At 46.5% G+C, this 22,498-nt stretch overlaps 1 protein-coding gene across 1 annotated transcript in view; it reads right to left on the bottom strand.

Annotated features, from left to right (window-relative positions):
- The window catches only part of LOC147106531 (uncharacterized), a 179,381-nt gene that overhangs the window by 21,427 nt on the left and 135,456 nt on the right, over nucleotides 1-22,498 (bottom strand). The gene's annotated exons all lie outside the window — the stretch shown is intronic.

Consider the following 22,498-nt stretch of genomic DNA (forward strand, 5'->3'; position numbering starts at 1 on the left):
CAAGGGAAATTAGGGATAGCATAAGATCCAAGGAGAGGACATATAAATTGGCCAGAAAAAGCAGCAAACCTGAGGATTGGGAGCAGTTTAGGATTCAGCAAAGGAGGACAAAGGGATTAATTAAGAGGGGGAAAATAGAATATGAGAGTAAGCTTGCGGGGAACATAAAAACTGACTGTAAAAGTTTCTATAGATATGTAAAGAGAAAAAGATTGGTGAAGTCAAGCGTAGGTCCCTTGCAGTCAGAATCAGGGGAATTTATAATGGGGAACAAAGAAATGGCAGACCAATTAAATACATACTTTGGTTCTGTCTTCAAAAAGGAGGACACAAATAATCTTCCAGCGATTTCGGGGAACATAGGGTCTAATGAGAGGGAGGAATTGAATGAAATCAGTATTTGTAGGGAAATGGCGTTAGGGAAATTGACGGGATTGAGGGCTGATAAATCCCCAGGGCCAGATAATCTACATCCTAGGGTACTTAAGGAAGTGGCCCTAGAAATCGTAGATGCTTTGCTGGTCATCTTCCAAAATTCTATAGACTCTGGAATAGTTCCCATGGATTGGAGGGTAGCTAATGTAACCACACTATTTAAAAAAGGTGGTAGAGAGAAAACGGGGAATTATAGACCGGTAAGCCTGACATCGGTAGCGGGGAAAATGCTAGAGTCCATTATAAAAGATGTAATAGCAGAGCACTTGGAAAGCAGTGACAGGATCGGACAAAGTCAACATGGACTTACAAAAGGTAAATCATGCTTGACTAATCTACTGGAATTTTTTGAGGATGTAACTGGTAGAGTAGATAAGGGAGAACCAGTGAATGTGGTATATTTGGACTTTCAGAAGGCTTTCGATAAGGTCCCGCAAAAGAGATTAGCATGCAAAGTTAAAGCACATGGGATTGGGGGCAAGTTACTGACTTGGATAGAGAACTGGTTGGCAGTCAGGAAGCAAAGAGTTGGAATAAACGGGTCTTTTTCCGAGTGGTAGGCAGTGACTAGTCGGGTACCGCAGGGATCAGTGCTAGGACCCCAGCTATTCACAATATATAATAATGATCTAGACGAGGGAACTAGATGTAATATCTCCAAGTTTGCAGACGACACAAAGCTGGGTGGGCGTGGGTGCTGTGAGGAGAAACTCCAGTATGATTTGGACAGGTTGGGTGATTGGGCAGATGCAGTATAATGTGGATAAATGCGAGGTTATCCACATTGGTGGCAAAAACAGGAAGGCACATTATTATCTGAACAGCAATAGATTGGGAAAAGGGGAAGTGCAACGAGACCTGGGTGTCCTTGTGCACCAGTCGCTGAAGGTAAGCATGCAGGTGCAGCAGGCGGTTAAGAAGGCAAATGGTATGTTGGCCTTCATAGCGAGAGGATTCGAGTACAGGAGCAAGGATGTCTAGCTGCAGTTGTACAGGGCCTTGGTGAGACCACACCTTGAGTATTGTGTGCAGTTTTGGTTGCCTTATCTGAGGAAGGATGTTCTTGCCATGGAGGGAGTGCAGCGAAGATTCACCAGACTGATACCTGGGATGGCAGGAATGATGTATGAAGAGAGATTGAATCGATTCGGCTTATATTCGCTAGAGTTTAGAAGAATGAGAGGGGATCTCATTGAAACTTATAAAATTCTAACAGGACTAGACAGACTAGGTGCAGGAAGGATGTTCCTGATGGCGGGGGAGTCCAGAACCGGGGGTCACAGTCTAAGGATAAGGGGTAAGTCATTTAGGACTGAGATGAGGAGAAATTTCTTCACCCAGAGAGTGGTGAACCTGTGGAATTCTCTACCACAGAAGGCAGTAGAGGCCAATTTATTAAATATATTCAAGAAAGAGTTAGATATATTTCTTAAGGCTAAAGGGATCAAGGGATATGGGGAGAAAACAGGGACAGGGTAATGAATTTGGATGATCAGCCGTGATCTCATTAAATGGCGGAGCAGGCTCGAGGGGCCGAATGGCCTACTCCTGCTCCTATCTTCTATGTCTATGTTTCTATGTTAACAAATTGCTCCATTGCCTTCCCATTCTATCTCTGCACCATCCTCCAACCCTCCATCGCAGCCTGTGCACTTTAGTTCTCCAACTCTGTCCTCCTCTCTCTCCGCTATCAGTGGTACAACCTTCAGCTGTATTGGCCCTACTCTCTGGGACTCACTCCTTATACTATGCTGCCTTGCTACCTCTCTCACCATCTTTTAAAGCCTGTTTAAAATGCAATTTTTGGATCATTTCTTTTACCTCTTCTACATCAACTCATCAGTTTCTTCTCTTTCAAGTGCGTTGGGATGTTCACTGCACTAAATGCAAGTATCTGGCAGGGAGGAGACTTTCACTCTCTCAGTTTGGGCAGGACTTAAATATAGGTCACAGAAGTTGAAGGCCAGTATCTGACCCACTGCACCAGCCCCCTTGAAATGAAGTGTCTGATTGAGGATAGCCAAGAGAGTTGGAGGGTGGCTTTTATTGTCAAGAGATGACTGGTCCTAACAGACAGGCCACCAGTGCAAAGTCACACTGCCTGCCCAAAGTGCACACAGTCACACCTACTCACCACCACCAACATACCACCATGGTGACCTCCCGAGCCTTGATCCCCACCCCGCTTCCCAGCCACCCCAGCCTTGCTGCTAGTTGCTCAGGCCTGGATTTTCCAGTGGATTTTATTTTAATGTTGCTATTGGTCGGAGCGCCTAGGCCCGAGCCACCCCCAGTCTTGTCTGTGTTGGGACCAGTCTCCTCCCCAGTTGCTTCCCCGTGTGCCATCCTCCTGGGCCGCTCCCCTTTAGAACTGGCCATGAGATTCTTTTCCAGCTCCCTGTGAGATGATGGGAAGTTTCTAATGGGAGTTTCCTCCAGACAAAACACAAAGTTCCCAGGCTCGGCCACACTGGGTTCGCTGATCTGTCAGTGCTGGTAGGGACACTTATAATAATCCTCAGTGACTTGGCGCGAGAGAGGGGAAGATCAGCTCTTAATCACGATCCAGGGTCCCCTGCGGGAAACATTTGTGGGACAGAGCAGGCTCAGCTGCGATGCCCTCCACAGTTAAATACCCCGCCATCACTCGCTAGTCTCACACAGGAGAAATGACGACTTGGGCAAGGTACTGGTGTGTGGCCATGGAACCTGACCCCACAGCAAGAGTCAGCACTCTCAGGGGTGAAAAGCAGAAAAAAGGGAAATAAAAGGTTTGTGGGTAACTGAAGAATTGGGGGCTAACTGAAGAATTAGGAGTAAGAGCAGTATGAAAGATCATAGCTAACTGAAGGATTGGGGCAATTGAAGCATTGGGGGCAATTGAAGCATTGGGGGTAACTGAAGCATTGGGGTAACTGAAGCATTGGAGTAACTGAAGCATTGGGGTAACTGAAGCATTGGGGTAACTGAAGCATTGGGGTAACTGAAGCATTGGGGTAACTGAAGCATTGGGGTAACTGAAGCATTGGAGTAACTGAAGCATTGGGGTAACTGAAGCATTTGGGTAACTGAAGCACTGGGGTAACTGAAGCATTGGGGGTAACTGAAGCATTGGGGGTAACTGAAGCATTGGGGGTAACCGAAGCATTGGGGTAAATGAAGCATTGGGGTAACTGAAGCATTGGAGTAACTGAAGCATTGGGGGTAACTGAAGCATTGGGGGTAACTGAAGCATTGGAGGCAACTGAAGCATTGGGGTAACTGAAGCATTGGGGGTAACTGAAGCATTGGGGTAACTGAAGCATTGGGGTAACTGAAGCATTGGGGGTAACTGAAGCATTGGGGTAACTGAAGCATGGGGGTAACTGAAGCATTGGAGTAACTGAAGCATTGGGGTAACTGAAGCATTGGGGTAACTGAAGCATTGGGGTAACTGAAGCATTGGGGTAACTGAAGCATTGGGGTAACTGAAGCATTGGGGTAACTGAAGCATTGGGGTAACTGAAGCATTGGGGTAACTGAAGCATTGGGGTAACTGAAGCATTGGAGTAACTGAAGCATTTGGGTAACTGAAGCATTGGGGTAACTGAAGCATTGGGGTAACTGAAGCATTGGGGGTAACTGAAGCATTGGGGTAACTGAAGCATTGGGGTAACTGAAGCATTGGGGGTAACTGAAGCATTGGGGTAACTGAAGCATGGGGGTAACTGAAGCATTGGAGTAACTGAAGCATTGGAGTAACTGAAGCATTGGGGTAACTGAAGCATTGGGGTAACTGAAGCATTGGGGTAACTGAAGCATTGGGGTAACTGAAGCATTGGGGTAACTGAAGCATTGGGGTAACTGAAGCATTGGGGTAACTGAAGCATTGGGGTAACTGAAGCATTGGAGTAACTGAAGCATTTGGGTAACTGAAGCACTGGGGTAACTGAAGCATTGGGGGTAACTGAAGCATTGGGGGTAACTGAAGCATTGGGGGTAACCGAAGCATTGGGGTAAATGAAGCATTGGGGTAACTGAAGCATTGGAGTAACTGAAGCATTGGGGGTAACTGAAGCATTGGGGGTAACTGAAGCATTGGAGGCAACTGAAGCATTGGGGTAACTGAAGCATTGGGGGTAACTGAAGCATTGGGGTAACTGAAGCATTGGGGTAACTGAAGCATTGGGGGTAACTGAAGCATTGGGGTAACTGAAGCATGGGGGTAACTGAAGCATTGGAGTAACTGAAGCATTGGGGTAACTGAAGCATTGGGGTAACTGAAGCATTGGGGTAACTGAAGCATTGGGGTAACTGAAGCATTGGGGTAACTGAAGCATTGGGGTAACTGAAGCATTGGGGTAACTGAAGCATTGGAGTAACTGAAGCATTTGGGTAACTGAAGCATTGGGGTAACTGAAGCATTGGGGTAACTGAAGCATTGGGGTAACTGAAGCATTTGGGTAACTGAAGCATTTGGGTAACTGAAGCATTGGAGTAACTGAAGCATTTGGGTAACTGAAGCATTGGGGTAACTGAAGTATTGGAGTAACTGAAGCATTTGGGGGTAACTGAAGCATTGGGGTAACTGAAGCATTGGAGTAACTGAAGCATTGGGGTAACTGAAGCACTGGGGTAACTGAAGCATTGGTGTAACTGAAGCATTGGTGTAACTGAAGCATTTGGGGGTAACTGAAGCATTGGAGTAACTGAAGCATTTGGGGGTAACTGAAGCATGGGGTAACTGAAGCATTGGGGGTAACTGAAGCATTGGTGTAACTGAAGCATTGGGGGCAACTGAAGCATTGGGGGTAATTGAAGCATTGGGGTGACTGAAGCATTGGGGATAACTGAAGCATTGGGGGTAACTGAAGCATTGGGGTAACTGAAGCATTGGGGTAACTGAAGCATTGGGGTAACTGAAGCATTGGGGTAACTGAAGCAATGGGGTAACTGAAGCATTGGGGTAACTGAAGCATTGGGGTAACTGAAGCATTGGGGTAACTGAAGCATTGGGGTAACTGAAGCATTGGGGTAACTGAAGCATTGGGGTAACTGAAGCATTGGGGATAACTGAAGCATTGGGGTAACTGAAGCATTGGGGTAACTGAAGCATTGGGGTAACTGAAGCATTTGGGCAACTGAAGCATTGGGGCAATTGAAGCATTGGGGTAACTGAAGCATTGGGGTAACTGAAGCATTTGGGCAACTGAAGCATTGGGGTAACTGAAGCTTTGGGCAACTGAAGCATGGGGGTAACTGAAGCATTGGAGTAACTGAAGCATTGGGGTAACTGAAGCATTGGGGTAACTGAAGCATTTGGGCAACTGAAGCATGGGGTAACTGAAGCTTTGGGCAACTGAAGCATGGGGGTAACTGAAGCATTGGGGTAACTGAAGCATTGGGGTAACTGAAGCATTGGGGTAACTGAAGCATTGGGGTAACTGAAGCATTGGGGTAACTGAAGCATTGGAGTAACTGAAGCATTGGAGTAACTGAAGCACTGGGGGCAATTGAAGCATTGGGGTAACAGAAGCATTGGAGTAACTGAAGCATTGGGGTAACTGAAGCATTGGGGTAACTGAAGCATTGGGGGTAACTGAAGCATTGGGGGTAACTGAAGCATTGCGGGTAACTGAAGCATTGGGGTAACTAAAGCATTGGAGTAACTGAAGCATTGTGGTAACTGAAGCATTGGGGTAACTGAAGCATTGGGGTAACTGAAGCATTGGGGGGTAACTGAAGCATTGGGGTAACTGAAGCATTGGGGTAACTGAAGCATTGGGCAACTGAAGCATTGGAGTAACTGAAGCATTGGAGTAACTGAAGCATAGGAGTAACTGAAGCATTGGGATAACTGAAGCATTGGGGTAACTGAAGCATTGGGGTAACAAGCATTGGGGTAATTAAGCATTTGGGGGTAACTGAAGCATTGGGGGGTAACTGAAGCATTGGGGTAACTGAAGCATTGGAGTAACTGAAGCATTGGGCTAACTGAAGCATTGGGGTAACTGAAGCTTTGGGTAACTGAAGCATTGGGGTAACTGAAGCATTGGGGGTAACTGAAGCATTGGAGTAACTGAAGCATTGGGGTAACTGAAGCATTGGGGTAACAAGCATTGGGGTAACTGAAGCTTTGGGTAACTGAAGCATTGGGGTAACTGAAGCATTGGAGTAACTGAAGCATTGGGGTAACTGAAGCATTGGGGTAACAAGCATTGGGGTAACTGAAGCATTGGGGTAACTGAAGCATTGGGGGTAACTGAAGCATTGGAGTAACTGAAGCATTGGGGGCAATTGAAGCATTGGGGTAACTGAAGCATTGGGGTAACTGAAGCATTGGGGGTAACTGAAGCATTGTGGTAACTGAAGCATTGTGGGTAACTGAAGCATTTGGGGTAACTGAAGCATTGGAGTAACTGAAGCATTGGAGTAACTGAAGCATTGGGGGTAACTGAAGCATTGGGGGTAACTGAAGCATTGGGGGTAACTGAAGCATTGGGGTAACTGAAGCATTGGGGTAACTGAAGCATTGGGGTAACAAGCATTGGGGTAACTGAAGCTTTGGGCAACTGAAGCATTGGGGTAACTGAAGCATTGGAGTAACTGAAGCATTGGGGTAACTGAAGCATTGGGGTAACAAGCATTGGGGTAACTGAAGCTTTGGGTAACTGAAGCATTGGGGTAACTGAAGCATTGGAGTAACTGAAGCATTGGGGTAACTGAAGCATTGGGGTAACAAGCATTGGGGTAACTGAAGCTTTGGGTAACTGAAGCATTGGGGTAACTGAAGCATTGGAGTAACTGAAGCATTGGGGGTAACTGAAGCATTGGGGGCAATTGAAGCATTGGGGTAACTGAAGCATTGGGGTAACTGAAGCATTGGGGGTAACTGAAGCATTGTGGTAACTGAAGCATTGTGGGTAACTGAAGCATTTGGGGTAACTGAATCATTGGAGTAACTGAAGCATTGGAGTAACAGAAGCATTGGGGGTAACTGAAGCATTGGGGTAACTGAAGCATTGGGGGTAACTGAAGCATTGGGGGTAACTGAAGCATTGGGGTAACTGAAGCATTGGAGTAACTGAAGCATTGGGGGTAACTGAATCGCAGAATCACAGAAACCCCACATTGCAGACAGAGGCCATTTCGGCCCATCGAGCCTGCACCGACACATATCCCACCCGATCCCCGTAACCCCACGTATTTAGTCCCCCTAACACTAAGGGTCAATTTTTTATCATAGCCAATCAACCTAACCCGCATATCTTTGGACTGTGGGAGGAAACCGGAGCACCCGGAGGAAACCCACGCAAACACGGGGAGAATGTGCAAACTCCACACAGACAGTCACCCGAGGCCGGATTCGAACCCGGGTCTCTGGCGCTGTGAGGCAACAGTGCTAACCACTATGCCACCATGCTGCATTGTGGTAACTGAAGCATTGGGGTAACTGAAGCATTGGAGTAACTGAAGCATTGGGGTAACTGAAGCATTGGGGTAACTGAAGCATTGGGGTAACTGAAGCATTGGGGTAACTGAAGCATTTGGGGGTAACTGAAGCATTGGGGTAACTGAAGCATTGGAGTAACTGAAGCATTGGAGTAATTGAAGCATTTGGGTAATTGAAGCATTGGGGTAACTGAAGCATTGGAGTAACTGAAGCATTGGAGTAACTGAAGCATTGAGGTAACTGAAGCATTGGAGTAACTGAAGCATTTGGGGGTAACTGAAGCATTTGGGGGTAACTGAAGCATTGGGGTAACTGAAGCATTGGCGTAACTGAAGCATTTGGGGGTAACTGAAGCATTGGGGTAACTGAAGCATTGGGGTAACTGAAGCATTGGGGTAACTGAAGTATTGGGGCAATTGAAGCATTGGGGTAACTGAAGGATTGCGTAACTGAAGCATTGGGGTAACTGAAGCATTGGGGTAACTGAAGCATTGGGGGTAACTGAAGCATTGGGCAACTGAAGCATTGGAGTAACTGAAGCATTGGGGTAACTGAAGCATTGGGGTAACTGAAGCATTGGGGGTAACTGAAGCATTGGAGCAACTGAAGCATTGGGGGCAATTGAAGCATTGGGGTAACTGAAGCATTGGGGTAACTGAAGCATTTGGGGTAACTGAATCATTGGAGTAACTAAAGCATTGGAGTAACTGAAGCATTGGGGGTAACTGAAGCATTGGGGTAACTGAAGCATTGGGGGTAACTGAAGCATTGGGGGTAACTGAAGCATTGGGGTAACTGAAGCATTGGGGGTAACTGAAGCATTGGGGTAACTGAAGCGTTGGGGTAACTGAAGCATTGGAGTAACTGAAGCTTTGGGGGTAACTGAATCACAGAATCACAGAAACCCCACAGTGCAGATAGAGGCCATTTCGGCCCATCGAGCCTGCACCGACACATATCCCACCCGATCCCCGTAACCCCACGTATTTAGTCCCCCTAACACTAAGGGTCAATTTTTCAATCATAGCCAATCAACCTAACCCGCACATCTTTGGACTGTGGGAGGAAACCGGAGCACCCGGAGGAAACCCACGCAAACACGGGGAGAATGTGCAAACTCCACACAGACAGTCACCCGAGGCCGGATTCGAACCCGGGTCTCTGGCGCTGTGAGGCAACAGTGCTAACCACAATGCCACCATGCTGCATTGTGGTAACTGAAGCATGGGGGTAACTGAAGCATTGGAGTAACTGAAGCATTGGGGTAACTGAAGCATTGGGGTAACTGAAGCATTGGGGTAACTGAAGCATTGGGGTAACTGAAGCATTGGAGTAACTGAAGCATTGGAGCAACTGAAGCATGGGTGTAACTTCAGCACTGGGGATAACTGAAGCATTGGAGTAACTGAAGCATTGGGGGTAACTGAAGCATTGGGGTAACTGAAGCATTGGAGTAACTGAAGCATTGTGGTAACTGAAGCATTGGGGTAACTGAAGCATTGGGGTAACTGAAGCATTGGGGTAAGTGAAGCATTGGAGTAACTGAAGCATTGGAGTAACTGAAGCATTGGGGTAACTGAAGCATTTGGGGGTAACTGAAGCATTGGGGTAACTGAAGCATTGGAGTAACTGAAGCATTGGAGTAACTGAAGCATTGGGGTAACAAGCATTGGGGTAACTGAAGATTTGGGTAACTGAAGCATTGAGGTAACTGAAGCATTGGGGTAACTGAAGCATTGGAGTAACTGAAGCATTGGGGATAACTGAAGCATTGGGGTAACTGAAGCATTTGGGGTAACTGAAGCATTTGGGGTAACTGAATCATTGGGGTAACTGAAGCATTGGGGTAACTGAAGCATTGGAGTAACTGAATCATTGGAGTAACTGAAGCATTGGAATAACTGAAGCATTGGGGGTGACTGAATCATTGGGGTAACTGAAGCATTGGAGTAACTGAAGCATTGGGGGTAACTGAATCATTGGAGTAACTGAAGCAATTGGGGGTAACTGAAGCATTGCGGGTCACTGAATCATTGGGGTAACTGAAGCATTGGAGTAACTGAAGCATTGGGGTAACTTAAGCATTGGGGTAACTGAAGCATTGGAGTAACTGAAGCATTGGTGTAACTGAAGCATTGGGGGTAACTGAATCATTGGAGTAACTGAAGCATTTGGGAAATTGAAGCATTGGGGTAACTGAAGCATTGGGGTAACTGAAGCATTGGAGTAACTGAAGCATTGGAGTAACTGAAGCATTGAGGTAACTGAAGCATTGGAGTAACTGAAGCATTTGGGGGTAACTGAAGCATTTGGGGGGAACTGAAGCATTGGGGTAACTGAAGCATTGGCGTAACTGAAGCATTTGGGGGTAACTGAAGCATTGGGGTAACTGAAGCATTGGGGTAACTGAAGCATTGGGGTAACTTAAGTATTGGGGGCAATTGAAGCATTGGGGTAACTGAAGGGTTGCGTAACTGAAGCATTAGGGTAACTGAAGCATTGGGGTAACTGAAGCATTGGGGTAACTGAAGCATTAGGGTAACTGAAGCATTAGGGGTAACTGAAGCATTGGGCAACTGAAGCATTGGAGTAACTGAAGCATTGGGGGTAACTGAAGCATTGGGGGAACTGAAGCATTGGGGTAACTGAAGCATTGGGGGTAACTGAAGCATTGGAGTAACTGAAGCATTGGGGGCAATTGAAGCATTGGGGTAACTGAAGCATTGGGGTAACTGAAGCATTGGGGTAACTGAAGCTTTGGGGTAACTGAAGCTTTGGGGTAACTGAAGCATTGGAGTAACTGAAGCATTGGAGTAACTGAAGCATTGGAGTAACTGAAGCATTGGAGTAACTGAAGCATTGGGGTAACAAGCATTGGGGTAACTGAAGCTTTGGGTAACTGAAGCATTGAGGTAACTGAAGCATTGGGGTAACTGAAGCATTGGAGAAACTGAAGCATTGGGGGTAACTGAAGCATTGGGGTAACTGAAGGATTTGGAATAACTGAAGCATTGGGGGTAACTGAATCATTGGGGTATGTGAAGCATTGGGGTAACTGAAGCATTGGAGTAACTGAATCATTGGAGTAACTGAAGCAATTGGGGGTAACTGAAGCATTGCGGGTAACCGAATCATTGGGGTAACTGAAGCATTGGAGTAACTGAAGCATTGGGGTAACTTAAGCATTGGGGTAACTGAAGCATTGGAGTAACTGGAGCATTGGGGTAACTGAAGCATTGGTGTAACTGAAGCATTGGGGGTAACTGAATCATTGGAGTAACTGAAGCATTGGAGTAACTGAAGCATTGGGGGGTAACTGAAGCATTGGAGTAACTGAAGCATTTGGGTAATTGAAGCATTGGGGTAAGTGAAGCATTGGGGTAACTGAAGCATTGGAGTAACTGAAGCATTGGAGTAACTGAAGCATTGGAGTAACTGAAGCATTGGAGTAACTGAAGCATTGGAGTAACTGAAGCATTGGAGTAACTGAAGCATTGGAGTAACTGAAGCATTGAGGTAACTGAAGCATTGGAGTAACTGGAGCATTTGGGGGTAACTGAAGCATTTGGGGGTAACTGAAGCATTGGGGTAACTGAAGCATTGGCGTAACTGAAGCATTTGGGGGTAACTGAAGCATTGGGGTAACTGAAGCATTGGGGTAACTGAAGCATTGGGGTAACTGAAGTATTGGGGGCAATTGAAGCATTGGGGTAACTGAAGGATTGCGTAACTGAAGCATTGGGGTAACTGAAGCATTGGGGTAACTGAAGCATTGGGGGTAACTGAAGCATTGGGCAACTGAAGCATTGGAGTAACTGAAGCATTGGAGTAACTGAAGCATTGGGGTAACTGAAGCATTGGGGTAACTGAAGCATTGGGGGTAACTGAAGCATTGGAGTAACTGAAGCATTGGGGGCAATTGAAGCATTGGGGTAACTGAAGCATTGGGGTAACTGAAGCTTTGGGGTAACTGAAGCATTGGAGTAACTGAAGCATTGTGGGTAACTGAAGCATTTGGGGTAACTGAATCATTGGAGTAACTGAAGCATTGGAGTAACTGAAGCATTGGGGGTAACTGAAGCATTGGGGTAACTGAAGCATTGGGGGTAACTGAAGCATTGGGGGTAACTGAAGCATTGGGGGTAACTGAAGCATTGGGGGTAACGGAAGCGTTGGGTAACTGAAGCATTGGAGTAACTGAAGCTTTGGGGGTAACTGAATCACAGAATCCCAGAAACCCCACAGTGCAGATAGAGGCCATTTCGGCCCATCGAGCCTGCACCGACACATATCCCACCCGATCCCCGTAACCCCACGTATTTAGTCCCCCTAACACTAAGGGTCAATTTTTTAATCATAGCCAATCAACCTAACCCGCACATCTTTGGACTGTGGGAGGAAACCGGAGCACCCGGAGGAAACCCACGCAAACACGGGGAGAATGTGCAAACTCCACACAGACAGTCACCCGAGGCCGGATTCGAACCCGGGTCTCTGGCGCTGTGAGGCAACAGTGCTAACCACTATGCCACCATGCTGCATTGTGGTAACTGAAGCATTGGGGTAACTGAAGCATTGGGGTAACTGAAGCATTGGAGCAACTGAAGCATGGGTGTAACTTCAGCACTGGGGGTAACTGAAGCATTGGAGTAACTGAAGCATTGGGGGTAACTGAAGCATTGGGGTAACTGAAGCATTGGAGTAACTGAAGCATTGTGGTAACTGAAGCATTGGGGTAACTGGAGCATTGGGGTAACTGAAGCATTGGGGTAACTGAAGCATTGGAGTAACTGAAGCATTGGAGTAACTGAAGCATTGGGGTAACTGAAGCATTGGGGTAACTGAAGCATTGGAGTAACTGAAGCATTGGAGTAACTGAAGCATTGGGGTAACAAGCATTGGGGTAACTGAAGCTTTGGGTAACTGAAGCATTGAGGTAACTGAAGCATTGGGGTAACTGAAGCATTGGAGTAACTGAAGCATTGGAGTAACTGAAGCATTGGGGATAACTGAAGCATTGGGGTAACTGAAGCATTTGGGGTAACTGAAGCATTTGGGTTAACTGAATCATTGGAGTAACTGAAGCATTGGGGTAACTGAAGCATTGGAGTAACTGAATCATTGGAGTAACTGAAGCATTGGAATAACTGAAGCATTGGGGGTAACTGAATCATTGGGGTAACTGAAGCATTGGTGTAACTGAAGCATTGGGGGTAACTGAATCATTGGAGTAACTGAAGCAATTGGGGGTAACTGAAGCATTGCGGGTAACTGAATCATTGGGGTAACTGAAGCATTGGAGTAACTGAAGCATTGGGGTAACTTAAGCATTGGGGTAACTGAAGCATTGGAGTAACTGAAGCATTGGTGTAACTGAAGCATTGGGGGTAACTGAATCATTGGAGTAACTGAAGCATTTGGGTAATTGAAGCATTGGGGTAACTGAAGCATTGGGGTAACTGAAGCATTGGAGTAACTGAAGCATTGGAGTAACTGAAGCATTGAGGTAACTGAAGCATTGGAGTAACTGAAGCATTTGGGGGTAACTGAAGCATTTGGGGGGAACTGAAGCATTGGGGTAACTGAAGCATTGGCGTAACTGAAGCATTTGGGGTAACTGAAACATTGGGGTAACTGAAGCATTGGGGTAACTGAAGCATTGGGGTAACTGAAGTATTGGGGGCAATTGAAGCATTGGGGTAACTGAAGGGTTGCGTAACTGAAGCATTGGGGTAACTGAAGCATTGGGGTAACTGAAGCATTGGGGTAACTGAAGCATTAGGGTAACTGAAGCATTAGGGGTAACTGAAGCATTGGGCAACTGAAGCATTGGAGTAACTGAAGCATTGGGGTAACTGAAGCATTGGGGGAACTGAAGCATTGGGGTAACTGAAGCATTGGGGGTAACTGAAGCATTGGAGTAACTGAAGCATTGGGGGCAATTGAAGCATTGGGGTAACTGAAGCATTGGGGTAACTGAAGCATTGGGGTAACTGAAGCTTTGGGGTAACTGAAGCATTGGAGTAACTGAAGCATTGGAGTAACTGAAGCATTGGAGTAACTGAAGCATTGGAGTAACTGAAGCATTGGAGTAACTGAAGCATTGGGGTAACTGAAGCATTGGGGTAACTGAAACATTGGGGTAACTGAAGCATTGGGGTAACTGAAGCATTGGGGGTAACTGAAGCATTGGGGGTAACTGAAGTATTGGGGGTAACTGAAGCATTGGGGTAACGGAAGCATTGGGGGTAACTGAAGCATTGGAGTAACTGAAGCATTGGGGGGTAACTGAAGCATTGGGGTAACAAGCATTGGGGGTAACTGAAGCATTGGGGTAACTGAAGCATTGGGGTAACTGAAGCATTGGGGGAACTGAAGCATTGGGGTAACTGAAGCATTGGAGTAACTGAAACATTGGGGGGTAACTGAAGCATTGGAGTAACTGAAACATTGGGGGGTAACTGAAGCATTGGAGTAACTGAAGCATTGGAGTAACTGAAGCATTGGGGGGTAACTGAAGCATTGGAGTAACTGAAACATTGGTGGGTAACTGAAGCATTGGAGTAACTGAAGCATTGGGGGCAATTGAAGCATTGGGGGGTAACTGAAGCATTGGGGTAACTGAAGCATTGGGGCATACTGAAGCATTGGGGTAGCTGAAGCATTTGGGGGTAACTGAAGCATTGGGGTAACTGAAGCATTTGGGGGTAACTGAAGCATTGGGGGTAACTGAAGCATTGGGTAACGGAAGCATTGGGGGTAACTGAAGCATTGGGGGTAACTGAAGCATTGGGTAACTGAAGCATTGGGGGTAACTGAATCATTGGGGTAACTGAAGCATTGGAGTAACTGAAGCATTGGGGGTAACTGAATCATCGGAGTAACTGAAGCAATTGGGGGTAACTGAAGCATTGCGGGTAACTGAATCATTGGGGTAACTGAAGCATTGGAGTAACTGAAGCATTGGGGTAACTGAAGCATTGGAGTAACTGAAGCATTGGGGTAACTGAAGCATTGGTGTAACTGAAGCATTGGGGGTAACTGAATCATTGGAGTAACTGAAGCATTGGAGTAACTGAAGCATTGAGGTAACTGAAGCATTGGAGTAACTGAAGCATTTGGGGGTAACTGAAGCATTTGGAGCTAACTGAAGCATTGGGGTAACTGAAGCATTGGGGTAACTGAAGCATTTAGGGGTAACTGAAGCATTGGGGTAACTGAAGCATTGGGGTAACTGAAGCATTGGGGTAACTGAAGCATTGGGGGTAACTGAAGCATTGGGGTAACTGAAGTATTGGGGGCAATTGAAGCATTGGGGTAACTGAAGGGTTGCGTAACTGAAGCATTGGGGTAACTGAAGCATTGGGGTAACTGAAGCATTAGGGTAACTGAAGCATTAGGGGTAACTGAAGCATTGGGGTAACTGAAGCATTGGGGTAACTGAAGCATTGGGGGTAACTGAAGCATTGGAGTAACTGAAGCTTTGGGGGCAATTGAAGCATTGGGGTAACTGAAGCATTGGGGTAACTGAAGCATTGGGGTAACTGAAGCTTTGGGGTAACTGAAGCATTGGAGTAACTGAAGCATTGGAGTCACGGAAGCATTGGAGTAACTGAAGCATTGGAGTAACTGAAGCATTGGAGTAACTGAGGCATTGGGGTAACTGAAGCATTGGGGTAACTGAAGCATTGGGGTAACTGAAACATTGGGGTAACTGAAGCATTGGGGTAACTGAAGCATTGGGGGTAACTGAAGCATTGGGGGTAGCTGAAGCATCTGGGGGTAACTGAAGCATTGGGGGTAACTGAAGCATTGGGGGTAACTGAAGCATTGGAGTAACTGAAGCATTGGGGGGTAACTGAAGCATTGGGGTAACTGAAGCATTGGGGGTAACTGAAGCATTGGGCAACTGAAGCATGGGGGTAACTGAAGCATTGGGGGTCACTGAAGCATTGGGGTAACTGAAGCATTGGAGTTACTGAAGCATTGGGGCAACTGAAGCATTGGTGTAACTGAAGCATCTAGGGGTAACTGAAGCATTGGGGGTACCTGAAGCATTGCGGTAACAAGCATTGGGTGTAACTGAAGCATTGGGGGTTACTGAAGCATTGGGGTAACTGAAGCATTGGGGTAACTGAAGCATTGGGGTAACTGAAGCATTGGAGTAATTGAAGCATTGGAGTAACTGAAACATTGGGGGGTAACTGAAGCATTGGAGTAACTGAAGCATTGGGGTAACTGAAGCATTGGGGTAACTGAAGTATTGGGGGCAATTGAAGCATTGGGGTAACTGAAGGATTGCGTAACTGAAGCATTGGGGTAACTGAAGCATTGGGGTAACTGAAGCATTGGGGGTAACTGAAGCATTGGGCAACTGAAGCATTGGAGTAACTGAAGCATTGGAGTAACTGAAGCATTGGGGTAACTGAAGCATTGGGGTAACTGAAGCATTGGGGGTAACTGAAGCATTGGAGTAACTGAAGCATTGGGGGCAATTGAAGCATTGGGGTAACTGAAGCATTGGGGTAACTGAAGCTTTGGGGTAACTGAAGCATTGGAGTAACTGAAGCATTGTGGGTAACTGAAGCATTTGGGGTAACTGAATCATTGGAGTAACTGAAGCATTGGAGTAACTGAAGCATTGGGGGTAACTGAAGCATTGGGGTAACTGAAGCATTGGGGGTAACTGAAGCATTGGGGGTAACTGAAGCATTGGGGGTAACTGAAGCATTGGGGGTAACGGAAGCGTTGGGTAACTGAAGCATTGGAGTAACTGAAGCTTTGGGGGTAACTGAATCACAGAATCCCAGAAACCCCACAGTGCAGATAGAGGCCATTTCGGCCCATCGAGCCTGCACCGACACATATCCCACCCGATCCCCGTAACCCCACGTATTTAGTCCCCCTAACACTAAGGGTCAATTTTTTAATCATAGCCAATCAACCTAACCCGCACATCTTTGGACTGTGGGAGGAAACCGGAGCACCCGGAGGAAACCCACGCAAACACGGGGAGAATGTGCAAACTCCACACAGACAGTCACCCGAGGCCGGATTCGAACCCGGGTCTCTGGCGCTGTGAGGCAACAGTGCTAACCACTATGCCACCATGCTGCATTGTGGTAACTGAAGCATTGGGGTAACTGAAGCATTGGGGTAACTGAAGCATTGGAGCAACTGAAGCATGGGTGTAACTTCAGCACTGGGGGTAACTGAAGCATTGGAGTAACTGAAGCATTGGGGGTAACTGAAGCATTGGGGTAACTGAAGCATTGGAGTAACTGAAGCATTGTGGTAACTGAAGCATTGGGGTAACTGGAGCATTGGGGTAACTGAAGCATTGGGGTAACTGAAGCATTGGAGTAACTGAAGCATTGGAGTAACTGAAGCATTGGGGTAACTGAAGCATTGGGGTAACTGAAGCATTGGAGTAACTGAAGCATTGGAGTAACTGAAGCATTGGGGTAACAAGCATTGGGGTAACTGAAGCTTTGGGTAACTGAAGCATTGAGGTAACTGAAGCATTGGGGTAACTGAAGCATTGGAGTAACTGAAGCATTGGAGTAACTGAAGCATTGGGGATAACTGAAGCATTGGGGTAACTGAAGCATTTGGGGTAACTGAAGCATTTGGGTTAACTGAATCATTGGAGTAACTGAAGCATTGGGGTAACTGAAGCATTGGAGTAACTGAATCATTGGAGTAACTGAAGCATTGGAATAACTGAAGCATTGGGGGTAACTGAATCATTGGGGTAACTGAAGCATTGGTGTAACTGAAGCATTGGGGGTAACTGAATCATTGGAGTAACTGAAGCAATTGGGGGTAACTGAAGCATTGCGGGTAACTGAATCATTGGGGTAACTGAAGCATTGGAGTAACTGAAGCATTGGGGTAACTTAAGCATTGGGGTAACTGAAGCATTGGAGTAACTGAAGCATTGGTGTAACTGAAGCATTGGGGGTAACTGAATCATTGGAGTAACTGAAGCATTTGGGTAATTGAAGCATTGGGGTAACTGAAGCATTGGGGTAACTGAAGCATTGGAGTAACTGAAGCATTGGAGTAACTGAAGCATTGAGGTAACTGAAGCATTGGAGTAACTGAAGCATTTGGGGGTAACTGAAGCATTTGGGGGGAACTGAAGCATTGGGGTAACTGAAGCATTGGCGTAACTGAAGCATTTGGGGTAACTGAAACATTGGGGTAACTGAAGCATTGGGGTAACTGAAGCATTGGGGTAACTGAAGTATTGGGGGCAATTGAAGCATTGGGGTAACTGAAGGGTTGCGTAACTGAAGCATTGGGGTAACTGAAGCATTGGGGTAACTGAAGCATTGGGGTAACTGAAGCATTAGGGTAACTGAAGCATTAGGGGTAACTGAAGCATTGGGCAACTGAAGCATTGGAGTAACTGAAGCATTGGGGTAACTGAAGCATTGGGGGAACTGAAGCATGGGGTAACTGAAGCATTGGGGGTAACTGAAGCATTGGAGTAACTGAAGCATTGGGGGCAATTGAAGCATTGGGGTAACTGAAGCATTGGGGTAACTGAAGCATTGGGGTAACTGAAGCTTTGGGGTAACTGAAGCATTGGAGTAACTGAAGCATTGGAGTAACTGAAGCATTGGAGTAACTGAAGCATTGGAGTAACTGAAGCATTGGGGTAACTGAAGCATTGGGGTAACTGAAACATTGGGGTAACTGAAGCATTGGGGTAACTGAAGCATTGGGGGGTAACTGAAGCATTGGGGTAACAAGCATTGGGGGTAACTGAAGCATTGGGGTAACTGAAGCATTGGGGTAACTGAAGCATTGGGGGAACTGAAGCATTGGGGTAACTGAAGCATTGGAGTAACTGAAACATTGGGGGGTAACTGAAGCATTGGAGTAACTGAAACATTGGGGGGTAACTGAAGCATTGGAGTAACTGAAGCATTGGAGTAACTGAAGCATTGGGGGGTAACTGAAGCATTGGAGTAACTGAAACATTGGTGGGTAACTGAAGCATTGGAGTAACTGAAGCATTGGGGGCAATTGAAGCATTGGGGGGTAACTGAAGCATTGGGGTAACTGAAGCATTGGGGCATACTGAAGCACTGGGGTAGCTGAAGCATTTGGGGGTAACTGAAGCATTGGGGTAACTGAAGCATTTGGGGGTAACTGAAGCATTGGGGGTAACTGAAGCATTGGGTAACGGAAGCATTGGGGGTAACTGAAGCATTGGGGGTAACTGAAGCATTGGGTAACTGAAGCATTGGGGGTAACTGAATCATTGGGGTAACTGAAGCATTGGAGTAACTGAAGCATTGGGGGTAACTGAATCATCGGAGTAACTGAAGCAATTGGGGGTAACTGAAGCATTGCGGGTAACTGAATCATTGGGGTAACTGAAGCATTGGAGTAACTGAAGCATTGGGGTAACTGAAGCATTGGAGTAACTGAAGCATTGGGGTAACTGAAGCATTGGTGTAACTGAAGCATTGGGGGTAACTGAATCATTGGAGTAACTGAAGCATTGGAGTAACTGAAGCATTGAGGTAACTGAAGCATTGGAGTAACTGAAGCATTTGGGGGTAACTGAAGCATTTGGAGCTAACTGAAGCATTGGGGTAACTGAAGCATTGGGGTAACTGAAGCATTTAGGGGTAACTGAAGCATTGGGGTAACTGAAGCATTGGGGTAACTGAAGCATTGGGGTAACTGAAGCATTTGGGGTAACTGAAGCATTGGGGTAACTGAAGTATTGGGGGCAATTGAAGCATTGGGGTAACTGAAGGGTTGCGTAACTGAAGCATTGGGGTAACTGAAGCATTGGGGTAACTGAAGCATTAGGGTAACTGAAGCATTAGGGGTAACTGAAGCATTGGGGTAACTGAAGCATTGGGGTAACTGAAGCATTGGGGGTAACTGAAGCATTGGAGTAACTGAAGCTTTGGGGGCAATTGAAGCATTGGGGTAACTGAAGCATTGGGGTAACTGAAGCATTGGGGTAACTGAAGCTTTGGGGTAACTGAAGCATTGGAGTAACTGAAGCATTGGAGTCACGGAAGCATTGGAGTAACTGAAGCATTGGAGTAACTGAAGCATTGGAGTAACTGAGGCATTGGGGTAACTGAAGCATTGGGGTAACTGAAGCATTGGGGTAACTGAAACATTGGGGTAACTGAAGCATTGGGGTAACTGAAGCATTGGGGGTAACTGAAGCATTGGGGGTAGCTGAAGCATCTGGGGGTAACTGAAGCATTGGGGGTAACTGAAGCATTGGGGGTAACTGAAGCATTGGAGTAACTGAAGCATTGGGGGGTAACTGAAGCATTGGGGTAACTGAAGCATTGGGGGTAACTGAAGCATTGGGCAACTGAAGCATGGGGGTAACTGAAGCATTGGGGGTCACTGAAGCATTGGGGTAACTGAAGCATTGGAGTTACTGAAGCATTGGGGCAACTGAAGCATTGGTGTAACTGAAGCATCTAGGGGTAACTGAAGCATTGGGGGTACCTGAAGCATTGCGGTAACAAGCATTGGGTGTAACTGAAGCATTGGGGGTTACTGAAGCATTGGGGTAACTGAAGCATTGGGGTAACTGAAGCATTGGGGTAACTGAAGCATTGGAGTAATTGAAGCATTGGAGTAACTGAAACATTGGGGGGTAACTGAAGCATTGGAGTAACTGAAGCATTGAGGTAACTGAAGCATTGGAGTAACTGAAGCATTTGGGGGTAACTGAAGCATTTGGAGCTAACTGAAGCATTGGGAGAACTGAAGCATTGGGGTAACTGAAGCATTTAGGGGTAACTGAAGCATTGGGGTAACTGAAGCATTGGGGTAACTGAAGCATTGGGGTAACTGAAGCATTGGGGGTAACTGAAGCATTGGGGTAACTGAAGTATTGGGGGCAATTGAAGCATTGGGGTAACTGAAGGGTTGCGTAACTGAAGCATTGGGGTAACTGAAGCATTGGGGTAACTGAAGCATTGGGGTAACTGAAGCATTAGGGTAACTGAAGCATTAGGGGTAACTGAAGCATTGGGGTAATTGAAGCATTGGGGTAACTGAAGCATTGGGGTAACTGAAGCATTGGGGTTACTGAAGCTTTGGGGTAACTGAAGCATTGGAGTAACTGAAGCATTGGAGTCACGGAAGCATTGGAGTAACTGAAGCATTGGAGTAACTGAAGCATTGGAGTAACTGAGGCATTGGGGTAACTGAAGCATTGGGGTAACTGAAGCATTGGGGTAACTGAAACATTGGGGGAACTGAAGCATTGGGGTAACTGAAGCATTGGGGGTAACTGAAGCATTGGGGTAGCTGAAGCATCTGGGGGTAACTGAAGCATTGGGGGTAACTGAAGCATTGGGAGTCACTGAAGCATTGGAGTAACTGAAGCATTGGGGGGTAACTGAAGCATTGGGGTAACTGAAGCATTGGGGGTAACTGAAGCATTGGGCAACTGAAGCATGGGGGTAACTGAAGCATTGGGGGTCACTGAAGCATTGGGGTAACTGAAGCATTGGAGTTACTGAAGCATTGGGGCAACTGAAGCATTGGGGTAACTGAAGCATCTAGGGGTAACTGAAGCATTGGGGGTACCTGAAGCATTGGGGTAACAAGCATTGGGGGTAACTGAAGCATTGGGGGTTACTGAAGCATTGGGGTAACTGAAGCATTGGGGTAACTGAAGCATTGGGGTAACTGAAGCATTGGAGTAATTGAAGCATTGGAGTAACTGAAACATTGGGGGGTTACTGAAGCATTGGAGTAACTGAAGCATTGGGGTAACTGAAGCATTGGGGGTAACTGAAGCATTGGATTAACTGAAGCATTGGGGTAACTGAAGCATTGGAGTAACTGAAGCATTGGGGTAACTGAAGCATTGGGGTAACTGAAGCATTGGAGTAACTGAAGCATTGGGGTAACTGAAGCATTGGGGGTAACTGAAGCATTGGGGTAACTGAAGCATTGGGGTAACTGAAGCATTGGGGGTAACTGAAGCATTGGGGTAACTGAAGCATTGGGGTAACTGAAGCATTGGGGTAACTGAAGCATTGGGGTAACTGAAGCATTGGGGGTAACTGAAGCATTGGGGGTAACTGAAGCATTGGGGTAACTGAAGCATTGGGGTAACTGAAGCATTGGGGTAACTGAAGCATTGGGGGGTAACTGAAGCATTGGGGGTAACTGAAGCATTGGGGGTAACTGAAGCATTGGGGTAACTGAAGCATTGGGGTAGCTGAAGCATTGGGGTAACTGAAGCATTGGGGTAACTGAAGCATTGGAGTAACTGAAGCATTGGGGTAACTGAAGCATTTGGGTAACTGAAGCATTGGGGTAACTGAAGCATTGGGGGTAACTGAAGCATTGGGGGTAACCGAAGCATTGGGGTAAATGAAGCATTGGGGTAACTGAAGCATTGGAGTAACTGAAGCATTGGGGGTAACTGAAGCATTGGAGGCAACTGAAGCATTGGGGTAACTGAAGCATTGGGGGTAACTGAAGCATTGGGGTAACTGAAGCATTGGGGTAACTGAAGCATTGGGGTAACTGAAGCATTGGGGTAACTGAAGCATTGGGGTAACTGAAGCATTGGGGGTAACTGAAGCATTGGGGTAACTGAAGCATTGGGGTAAC

This window comes from Somniosus microcephalus, chromosome 15, assembly GCF_052327205.1.
Source record: "Somniosus microcephalus isolate GS21.2 chromosome 15, FLI_Smic_1.0, whole genome shotgun sequence".
Lineage (NCBI taxonomy): Eukaryota > Metazoa > Chordata > Chondrichthyes > Squaliformes > Somniosidae > Somniosus > Somniosus microcephalus.